Genomic DNA, 10,282 nt, shown 5'->3' with positions numbered 1-10,282 from the left:
TGTTGCCCAAAGCTCATTAACTGTACTTTTCTATAATTACCGTCTGCCCCAAGTAGGGGTTAATTTCCGCACAGACTAATGTGATATTTAGTGTTTGTGAATCATGCGATAGTGTTATTTCTGCTCAAGAATTAATGTAATGCGGTAAAATTAACACATTCGGTTGCGCGTTATTTAACGCACACTATATGCGACAACGGATGCGATAATACTTTAGCGAATTGCGCGTTTTTTTGCATCAATTTTAACACAAAAAAGCATGCGATAAGCGTTATCGCACTTTAGTGAATCACCCCTAATGGATCTATCAGGGTGGGAGAACTCTCTTTTTATGACTTTTTTATTACCCGACGATAACTTTCTTGACTGTGACTGCAACTTTTTTTGCAGGACATGGGGTCTTCTTATAAAATTTCTGCAGCCCAGAATTATTTGCACAGTGAACATATTTGCCTTGCCCATGTTTAAATTTACAAAGCTGGACAAGACTGGTGCATTCAATGTGCAAACATAATTGTGAATTTGTATGAGCACACTTGGCACAAATTGGCACTTCCTCTGCACCCATAATCTGCTGGACCCTATGCAGTCTGGTTTTCGGCCTGCGCACTCCACTGAGACGGCCTTATGTAGAGGGGCAAATGATCTCCAGACTGCCAAGGCCAAAGGATGCTACTCGGTCTCATTCTCCTAGACCTTTCCTCTGCTTTTGATACTGTCGACCATTCTATTCTTATGCAAATTCTCCATTCTCTGGGTATCCGGGATCAAGCAGCATCCTGGTTCTCTTCCTATCTCTCTAACCGCTCCTTCTCTGTCGCTCTTACTAACAAATCCTCTACCCCGGTTCCGCTCAGTGTGGGGGTGCCTCAGGGCTCTGTGCTTGGTCCCCTGCTGTTCTCCCTGTACACTCTCTCTTTGGGAAACCCAGATTGGTAACTGCCTCCTGGCTATCTCCTCCTGGATGGACCGACGCCAGCTCAAACTTAACCTAGCTAAAACAGAGCTCATGGTCTTCCCGCCCAAACCTGGCCCTCCTCCTCCTTTCACCATTACTATTGATGGCATGACCATCAACCCTGTAAATTCTGCACGCTGCCTTGGGGTTATCTTTGACCAGTCCCTCTCCTTCTCTAACCATATTAATAACACTGCCAAAACCTGCCGCTTTTTCCTCCGTAATATTGCCAAGATACGCCCCTTTCTTTCACAAGCAACAGCTAAAACACTAATCTATGCCCTTATCCTTTCCCGCTTAGACTACTGCAATCTCCTACTAACCGGCCTCCCAGACTCCCACCTCTCTCCCCTGCAATCAATCTTAAACTCTGCTGCCAGGATCCTCCTGCTCTCTCCTAAGAGGGATCCAGCTCAGCCTCAATTAAGCTCACTAGCATGGCTGCCTGTCAAGCAAAGGATAGCTTACAAAATCCTTCTGCTAACATTCAAAGCCCTTCACTCCTCTGCTCCTCACTACATTTCTTCACTGGTCTCCCTACATGTTCCTGGTCGTCTCCTCCGCTCCTCTCAGAGCCTCCGTCTCTTTACACCATCCACACCCACTGCGCTCTCTCGTCTTAAACCTTTCTATCTCGCTGCCCCTTCCCTCTGGAACTCTATCCCTGAATCCCTCCGTAGGGAACACTCACCCACTCTCTTTAAGAAAAAACTCACCTGTTACCTTCTGGAGCACTAAGACATTATTTTGCCCAGTCCTGCGCTTAAGGGCAAATGCCCATACCTGATGCACTCTTACCTTCCAGTTTGTGCCTGTATGTCACCCAACCACTCAGATTGTAAGCTCTACGGGGCAGGGACCTCCTTCCTACTGTGTCTCATACCACATGGCACTTATATATATATATATTTATTGTATTTATTTATTATATCACTTGTCCTCCCTGTGTGTAATTTTGTATTCTGTAAGACTGTACAGCGCTGCGTACCCTTGTGGCGCTTTATAAATAAAGTTATACATACATACATACTATGTTTGGGCACAATAAACACACACAGAGGGCATGCTCATGTAAGTTGCAATTCACATTTCACTGCTTTGACAAAAAAAGGAAAGGCAGGCATAGCAGTGCAACATGTAAGTGTTTAGGGGAAAACCATTTGTGAAAAAAATGTGCACTGCTCAAATTTTAGAAATTACTCCTCACTCGATTTTTTTTCACGCCAAATTTTTGAAGCACTTTTACAAAAAAATTAGTCAACAACGAAATTCGGAATGTTGCAGTGAATCCACGCCTGCCAAAAAAACTTCACTTGTTGGGGGTTATTCTTGCTGAACTGTTATAGTAATTTTAGGTGGAGCTGTTAAAAGTATACATTCAAAACCCATCAGTTAAAAGAGCTTCTCCAGCAGAATCCTGCATTGTAATCTGTTTTTCCCATGGGGCTAGCCATATTCTTAATTTCCTAGGGTGCCACAGCCATGTGACCTGTGCTCTGATAAACTTCAGTCTCACTTTACTGCTGCGCTGCAAGTTGGAGTGATATCCCCGCCCCCTCACCCCCAGCAGTCGATCAGCAGAACAATGGGAAGGGAGCAAGATAGCAGCTCCCAGTAGGTATCAGAATAGCACTCAATAGTAAGAAATCCAAGTCCGGCTTGGGACTCCTCCAGTTACATGGGAGTAGGACAAAACAGTAGGTTAGTTGAATGCAGTTCTAGTGTGTAGCACTGGCTCCTTTTGAAAGCTTAGACTCAGGCACACTTTACTGCTGCGCTGCAAGTTGGAGTGATATCCCCCCTCACCCCCAGCAGCCGATCAGCAGAACAATGGGAAGGGAGCAAGATAGCAGCCCCCAGTAGGTATCAGAATAGCACTCAATAGTAAGAAATCCAAGTCCGGCTTGGGACTCCTCCAGTTACATGGGAGTAGGAGAAACAATAGGTTAGCTGAAAGCAGTTCTAATGTGTAGCGCTGGCTGAAAGCTCAGACTCAGGCACAAGGCACTGAGATGGCGCCTACACACCAATATTACAGCTAAAAATACATTTGTTGGTTCAAGAATAAAAGGTTAAATGGCAGAGGGAATTATTTGCTATGTAACAGTGTCATTTAGAAATAAAAATGACACCATAAAATTCATGACAAAATTACTTGATTGAATAATACAACCAATACACATGCCCCTATGCCGCTGCTTTAGCTGGTATATCCTCATTTTATTCTGGAATCCTTAGTTTAGTGTTTATTATCAATTAAGTAATTTGGTGAAAAAAGTAATTGTATTAAATACATTACTCTGCTTAAGCCATGACCAGAATACATCAAACCACCATTTACACACAAAGACAGTGCACTAATACACTGAGTTATTACATGACTGGTGTCAATGTAAATTACTCTTGTAGATGGGACTGGTCAGTCTGCCATGAAACTTAAAAAAAGATTATACATATATATGAGATCAGAGAACTCTTTCCCCTGTCTGTGACATCATCCTGCCCATTTAAAGATTAGGGTGAAACCCAATTGGCTGGATGTCCCAGTGCACTGTTGTGAGAGAGAGGGTGTGCCAGACTTTAGAGCCAAAAATCAGGGGTGGGCCCAGCACTTTAAAAAGGGAGCCCCTGCTGTGTTTATCAGCAATTGAAAAAAAGATCTGGAGTGCATAACCAGCCACTTACTGTTGTGTTCAGACTACAAAGAGAGAAGTCTGCTGGGCTACTGGGGATTGCTAATTCCTCCGTGTGAGTCTCCGTGTTTGTACCCTGGAGAGGACAGGTGTTGCTCGAGTGCCTGCTACAAGGGAGCAGCTGCCTTTCCAAAGGGAGAAGTACTTTGGGGCAGATAGCAATACCTGTGGGCCTCAAGGGGAAGGGACTGAACTGAGAAAAGGGTTTTTGCCTATCCAGATCAAAGTGTGGGACCGGGCACCTTAAGAGACTGTGCTGGGAGTGGACCAAAGGTTCCCTAGGGCAGGATTATTAAATATCCATATAGTTGTTTTTTGCTTTATTTCTGCAGCAAACACTCCAGTTAAACCAGTGCAGGGATGGCTGCTCCTGGGGCTACACAGCGGGGTATTTATATAAACTATAGTAGGGTTTCTGTAGCAAACACCCCAGCTGTACCGGTGCAGGAACGGCTGCCCCCGGGGCTACACAGCGGGGTATTTATATAAACTATAGTAGGGTTTCTGTAGCAAACACCCCAGCTGTACCAGTGCAGGAACGGCTGCCCCCGGGGCTACACAGCGGGGTATTTATATAAACTATAGTAGGGTTTCTGTAGCAAACACCCCAGCTGTACCAGTGCAGGAACGGCTGCCCCCGGGGCTACACAGCGGGGTATTTATATAAACTATAGTAGGGTTTCTGTAGCAAACACCCCAGCTGTACCAGTGCAGGAATGGCTGCCCCCGGGGCTACACAGCGGGGTATTTATATAAACTATAGTAGGGTTTCTGTAGCAAACACCCCAGCTGTACCAGTGCAGGAACGGCTGCCCCCGGGGCAACACAGCGGGGTATTTATATAAACTATAGTAGGGTTTCTGTAGCAAACACCCCAGCTGTACCAGTGCAGGAATGGCTGCCCCCGGGGCTACACAGCGGGGTATTTATATAAACTATAGTAGGGTTTCTGTAGCAAACACCCCAGCTGTACCAGTGCAGGAATGGTTGCCCCCGGGGCTACACAGCGGGGTATTTATATAAACTATAGTAGGGTTTCTGTAGCAAACACCCCAGCTGTACCGGTGCAGGAATGGCTGCCCCCGGGGCTACACAGCGGGGTATTTATATAAACTATAGTAGGGTTTCTGTAGCAAACACCCCAGCTGTACCAGTGCAGGAATGGCTGCCCCCTGGGCTACACAGCGGGGTATTTATATAAACTATAGTAGGCTTTCTGTAGCAAACACCCCAGCTGTACCAGTGCAGGAATGGCTGCCCCCGGGGCTACACAGCGGGGTATTTATATAAACTATAGTAGGGTTTCTGTAGCAAACACCCCAGCTGTACCAGTGCAGGAATGGCTACCCAGCGGGGTATTTATATAAACTATAGTAGGGTTTTTGTAGCAAACACCCCAGCTGTACCAGTGCAGGAATGGCTGCCCCGGGGCTACACAGTGGGGTATTTATATAAACTATAGTAGGGTTTCTGTAGCAAACACCCCAGCTGTACCAGTGCAGGAATGGCTGCCCCCAGGGCTACACAGCGGGGTATTTATATAAACTATAGTAGGGTTTCTGTAGCAAACACCCCAGCTGTACCGGTGCAGGAATGGCTGCCCCCGGGGCGACACAGCGGGGTATTTATATAAACTATAGTAGGGTTTCTGTAGCAAACACCCCAGCTGTACCAGTGCAGGAATGGCTGCCCCGGGGGCTACACAGCGGGGTATTTATATAAACTATAGTAGGGTTTCTGTAGCAAACACCCCAGCTGTACCAGTGCAGGAATGGCTGCCCCCGGGGCTACACAGCGGGGTATTTATATAAACTATAGTAGGGTTTCTGTAGCAAACACCCCAGCTGTACCAGTGCAGGAATGGCTGCCCCCTGGGCTACACAGCGGGGTATTTATATAAACTATAGTAGGGTTTCTGTAGCAAACACCCCAGCTGTACCGGTGCAGGAATGGCTGCCCCCGGGGCTACACAGCGGGGTATTTATATAAACTATAGTAGGGTTTCTGTAGCAAACACCCCAGCTGTACCAGTGCAGGAATGGCTGCCCCCCGGGGCTACACAGCGGGGTATTTATATAAACTATAGTAGGGTTTCTGTAGCAAACACCCCAGCTGTACCGGTGCAGGAATGGCTGCCCCCGGGGCTACACAGCGGGTTATTTATATAAACTATAGTAGGGTTTCTGTAGCAAACACCCCAGCTGTACCAGTGCAGGAATGGCTGCCCCCGGGGCTACACAGCGGGGTATTTATATAAACTATAGTAGGGTTTCTGTAGCAAACACCCCAGCTGTACCAGTGCAGGAATGGCTGCCCCCCGGGGCTACACAGCGGGGTATTTATATAAACTATAGTAGGGTTTCTGTAGCAAACACCCCAGCTGTACCGGTGCAGGAATGGCTGCCCCCGGGGCTACACAGCGGGTTATTTATATAAACTATAGTAGGGTTTCTGTAGCAAACACCCCAGCTGTACCAGTGCAGGAATGGCTGCCCCCGGGGCTACACAGCGGGGTATTTATATAAACTATAGTAGGGTATCTGTAGCAAACACCCCAGCTGTACCGGTGCAGGAATGGCTGCCTCGGGGCTACCAATATGTGTTTGTTTAGACTTTAGAACAAGCTTCAATATCATACTGAAACTATATTTTACAAACACTGCTATCAACTACCACTAGATGTCCCTAATGAGTTTGTTTTATACCCTTACATAATATACTGTATTATGTACTACTTCCCCTACACTGGTAAAAGTAGTGTGTTTGTTATAGAAACCTCTCCCGTAGACTCCATTAAAAACAAATAACTCTAATTTTTTTAAATTATTTCCTTTTTCTCTGTAATAATTAAACAGTACCTGTACTTGATCCCAACTAAGATATAATTACCCCTTATTGGGGGCAGAACAGCCCTATTGGGTTTATTTAATGGTTAAATGATTCCCTTTTCTCTGTAATAATAAAACAGTACCTGTACTTGATCCCAACTAAGATATAATTACCCCTTATTGGGGGCAGAACAGCCCTATTGGGTTTATTTAATGGTTAAATGATTCCCTTTTCTCTGTAATAATAAAACAGTACCTGTACTTGATCCCAACTAAGATATAATTACCCCTTATTGGGGGCAGAACAGCCCTGTTGGGTTTATTTAATGGTTAAATGATTCCCTTTTCTCTGTAATAATAAAACAGTACCTGTACTTGATCCCAACTAAGATGTAAAAAAATCCTTATTGGATGCGAAACAATACTATTGGGTTTGATTAATGTTTTATAGATTTTTTTAGTAGGCTTATGGTATGGAGATCCAAATTACGGAAAGACCCCTTATGTAGAATACCCTTGGTCCTGAGCATTCTGCATAACGGGTCCTATACCTGTACGTTTCACAAAATATTTGTGAGAGTTATATTTCTGAATAACTTTTAGGTCCACTGCTTTAAGAGGTCACAGCTGTAAGAGAGCGAGAGTCACATGGAGAAATATGTACAGGTATAGGACCTGTTATCCAGAATGCTCGGGACCAAGGGTATTTTGGATAAGGGGTCTTTCCGTAATTTGGATCTTCATACCTTAAGTCTACTAAAAAATCAATAAAATATTAATTAAACCCAATAGGATTGTTCTGCCCCCAATAAGGGGTAATTATATCTTAGTTGGGATCAAATACAGGTACTGTTTTATTATTACAGAGAAAAGGGAATCATTTAACCATTAAATAAACCCAATAGGGTTGTTCTGCCCCAATAAGGGGTAATTATATCTTAGTTGGGATCAAGTACAGGTACTGTTTTATTATTACAGAGAAAAGGGAATCATTTAACCATTAAATAAACCCAATAGGGTTGTTCTGCCCCAATAAGGGGTAATTATATCTTAGTTGGGATCAAGTACAGGCACTGTTTTATTTTTACAGAGAAAAAGGAAATCAGTTTTAAAAATCTGAATTATTTGATTAAAATGGAGTCTATGGGAGACAGGCTTTCCATAATTTAGAGCTTTCTGGATAGCGGGTTTCCAGATAATGGATCCCATACCTGTATTTCAAAATATTAGGTCATTAATATAGAGAATGCCATCAGAAGAACCTAGCCTGGATGGAATATGGGTACAATTGTGCAGAGCCTCAAATACAGGTCTGTCAAGATGTTTGAGAACACCAAGTTGGTAAATGGAGGGTACAATATAGAAAAATATTTCTGTCAACAATTTTCAAGAGAGTTCAGAGATCATTTTCATGACCTCACTCTTTGAAGCCATTCTCCCTGTACTATCTCCTATTGAGAAGGGCAGAAGGGATTCAATGTATTCAATGATAATCCAAATAATATTATATGAGAAGGAGCACACAACAGCAGAGGTCTTCTTAACTATATAGTTACATAGTTACATAGTTACATAGGGTTGAAAAAAGACCAGTGTCCATCAAGTTCAACCCATCCAAGTAAACCCAGCACACCTAACCCACACCTACCAATCTATACACTCACATACATAAATTATAAATACAACCACTAGTACTAACTGTAGATATTAGTATCACAATAGCCTTGGATATTCTGATTGATCAAGAACTCATCCAGGCCCCTCTTATAGGCATTAACAGAATCTGCCATTACCCCATCACTAGGAAGGGCATTCCCCAACCTCACTGCCCTCACCATGAAAAACCACCTACGCTGCTTCAAATGGAAGCTCCGTTCCTCCAATCTAAAGGGGTGACCTCTGGTGCGTTGATTGTTTTTATGGGAACATCCCCCAACTGCCTATAATCCCCTCTACTGTACTTGTACAGAGTAATCATGTCCCCTCGCAAGCGACTCTTTCCCAGAGAAAACAACCTCAACCTCGACAGTCTCACCTCATAGTTTAAATCTTCCATCCCCTTAACCAGTTTAGTTGCACATCTCTGCACTCTCTCCAGCTCATTAATATCCCTCTTAAGGACTGGAGCCCAAAACTGCACTGCATACTCAAGGTGAGGCCTTACCAGGGACCTATAAAGGGGCAAAATTATGTTCTCATCCCTTGAGTCAATGCCCTTTTTTATACAAGACAGCACTTTATTTGCTTTAGTAGCCACAGAATGACACTGCCTGGAATTAGACAACTTGTTATCAACAAAAACCCCTAGATCCTTCTCCATTAAGGATACCCCCAACACACTACCATTCAGTAGATAGTTTGTGTTTATATTATTTCTACCAAAGTGCATAACTTTGCACTTGTCAACATTGAACCTCCAGTTTGCTGCCCAGTTTTCTAATTTTGTCAAATCGCTCTGCAAAGCGGCAGCATCCTGCATGGAACTTATAGTTTGGCACAATTTAGTGTCATCAGCAAAAATAGAAACAGTACTGTCTATGCCCACCTCCAGGTCATTAATAAACAAGTTAAAAAGCAAAGGACCAAGGACTGACCCCTGCGGTACTCCACTAACCACACTGGTCCAATTAGAAAATGTTCCATTTCCCCCCACTCTTTGTACTCTATCCTTCAGCCAGTTTTCTATCCAATTACAAATATTATGTTCTAGGCCAATATTCCTTAATTTGATCATTAACCTTCTGTGAGGTACTGTATCAAACGCTTTAGCAAAGTCCAAGTAGATGACATCAACTGCCATTCCAGCATCAAGGTTCCTACTCACCTCCTCATAAAAGGCGACTAAATTAGTCTGGCAAGATCTGTTACGCATAAAACCATGCTGGCACAAACTAATAGTATTGTGAACTGCAATGTATTCAAGTACCCTATCCCTTATTACCCCTTCCAAAAGTTTTCCTACTACTGATGTCAGACTAGCAGGCCTATAGTTTTCAGGCTGAGAACGGGATCCCTTTTTAAATAACGGCACCACATTAGCAATCCGCCAGTCTCTCGGCACCATGCCAGACCTCAATGAATCCTGAAAAATTAAGTGAAGAGGCTTGGCAATCACAGCGCTCAGCTCATTTAATACCCTGGGATGAATCCCATCCGGTCCTGGACCTTTGTTTACCTTTACATGTTCAAGTCTCTTTTGAATTTCCTCCCGAGTGACCCATGCGTCAGTAGCTAAATTACTAGAACTGGGCATATTACAAGGGAAGCCTTCTTTAGCCTTCATATGTAATCTATTAAGGTGCAACATTGGTAGAGAAGCCCTAAGGCAGTAGTTCTCAACCTGTGGGTCAGGACCCCTTTGGGGGGTCGAATGACACTTTCACAGGGGTCACCTAAGACCATTGGAAAACACATATTTCCGATGGTCTTAGGAATAACTTTATGGTTGGGGGTCACCACAACATGAGGAACTATATTAAAGGGTCAAAGAATTAGGAAGGTTGAGAACCACTGCGCTAAGGTCTCCCATGCAACCTCATGGACATGGTAAACACCTGGCGGTGAATTTGAGTATTGCACCAGAAAGAGAGGAAAAAAATAGAAGAGTAGTTAATAGGTAGTGAAAATGTCAACTTGACAGGTGGACGGAGCTATGGGCGTTTCATTAGATAATGTGACCAGTTAGCCCCACCCACTCCACATTATGACCCCGTCCACTGCACAGTGGGCATTTTGAGCCACCATTTTGAGTAATACCCATAATGCCCCTGTGTTATGCTCCACCCATTGTGTATTATGGCCCT

Source organism: Xenopus tropicalis, chromosome 2 (genome assembly GCF_000004195.4).
Source record: "Xenopus tropicalis strain Nigerian chromosome 2, UCB_Xtro_10.0, whole genome shotgun sequence".
In the NCBI taxonomy this organism is placed as follows: domain Eukaryota; kingdom Metazoa; phylum Chordata; class Amphibia; order Anura; family Pipidae; genus Xenopus; species Xenopus tropicalis.
This window is presented reverse-complemented; position numbering follows the sequence as displayed.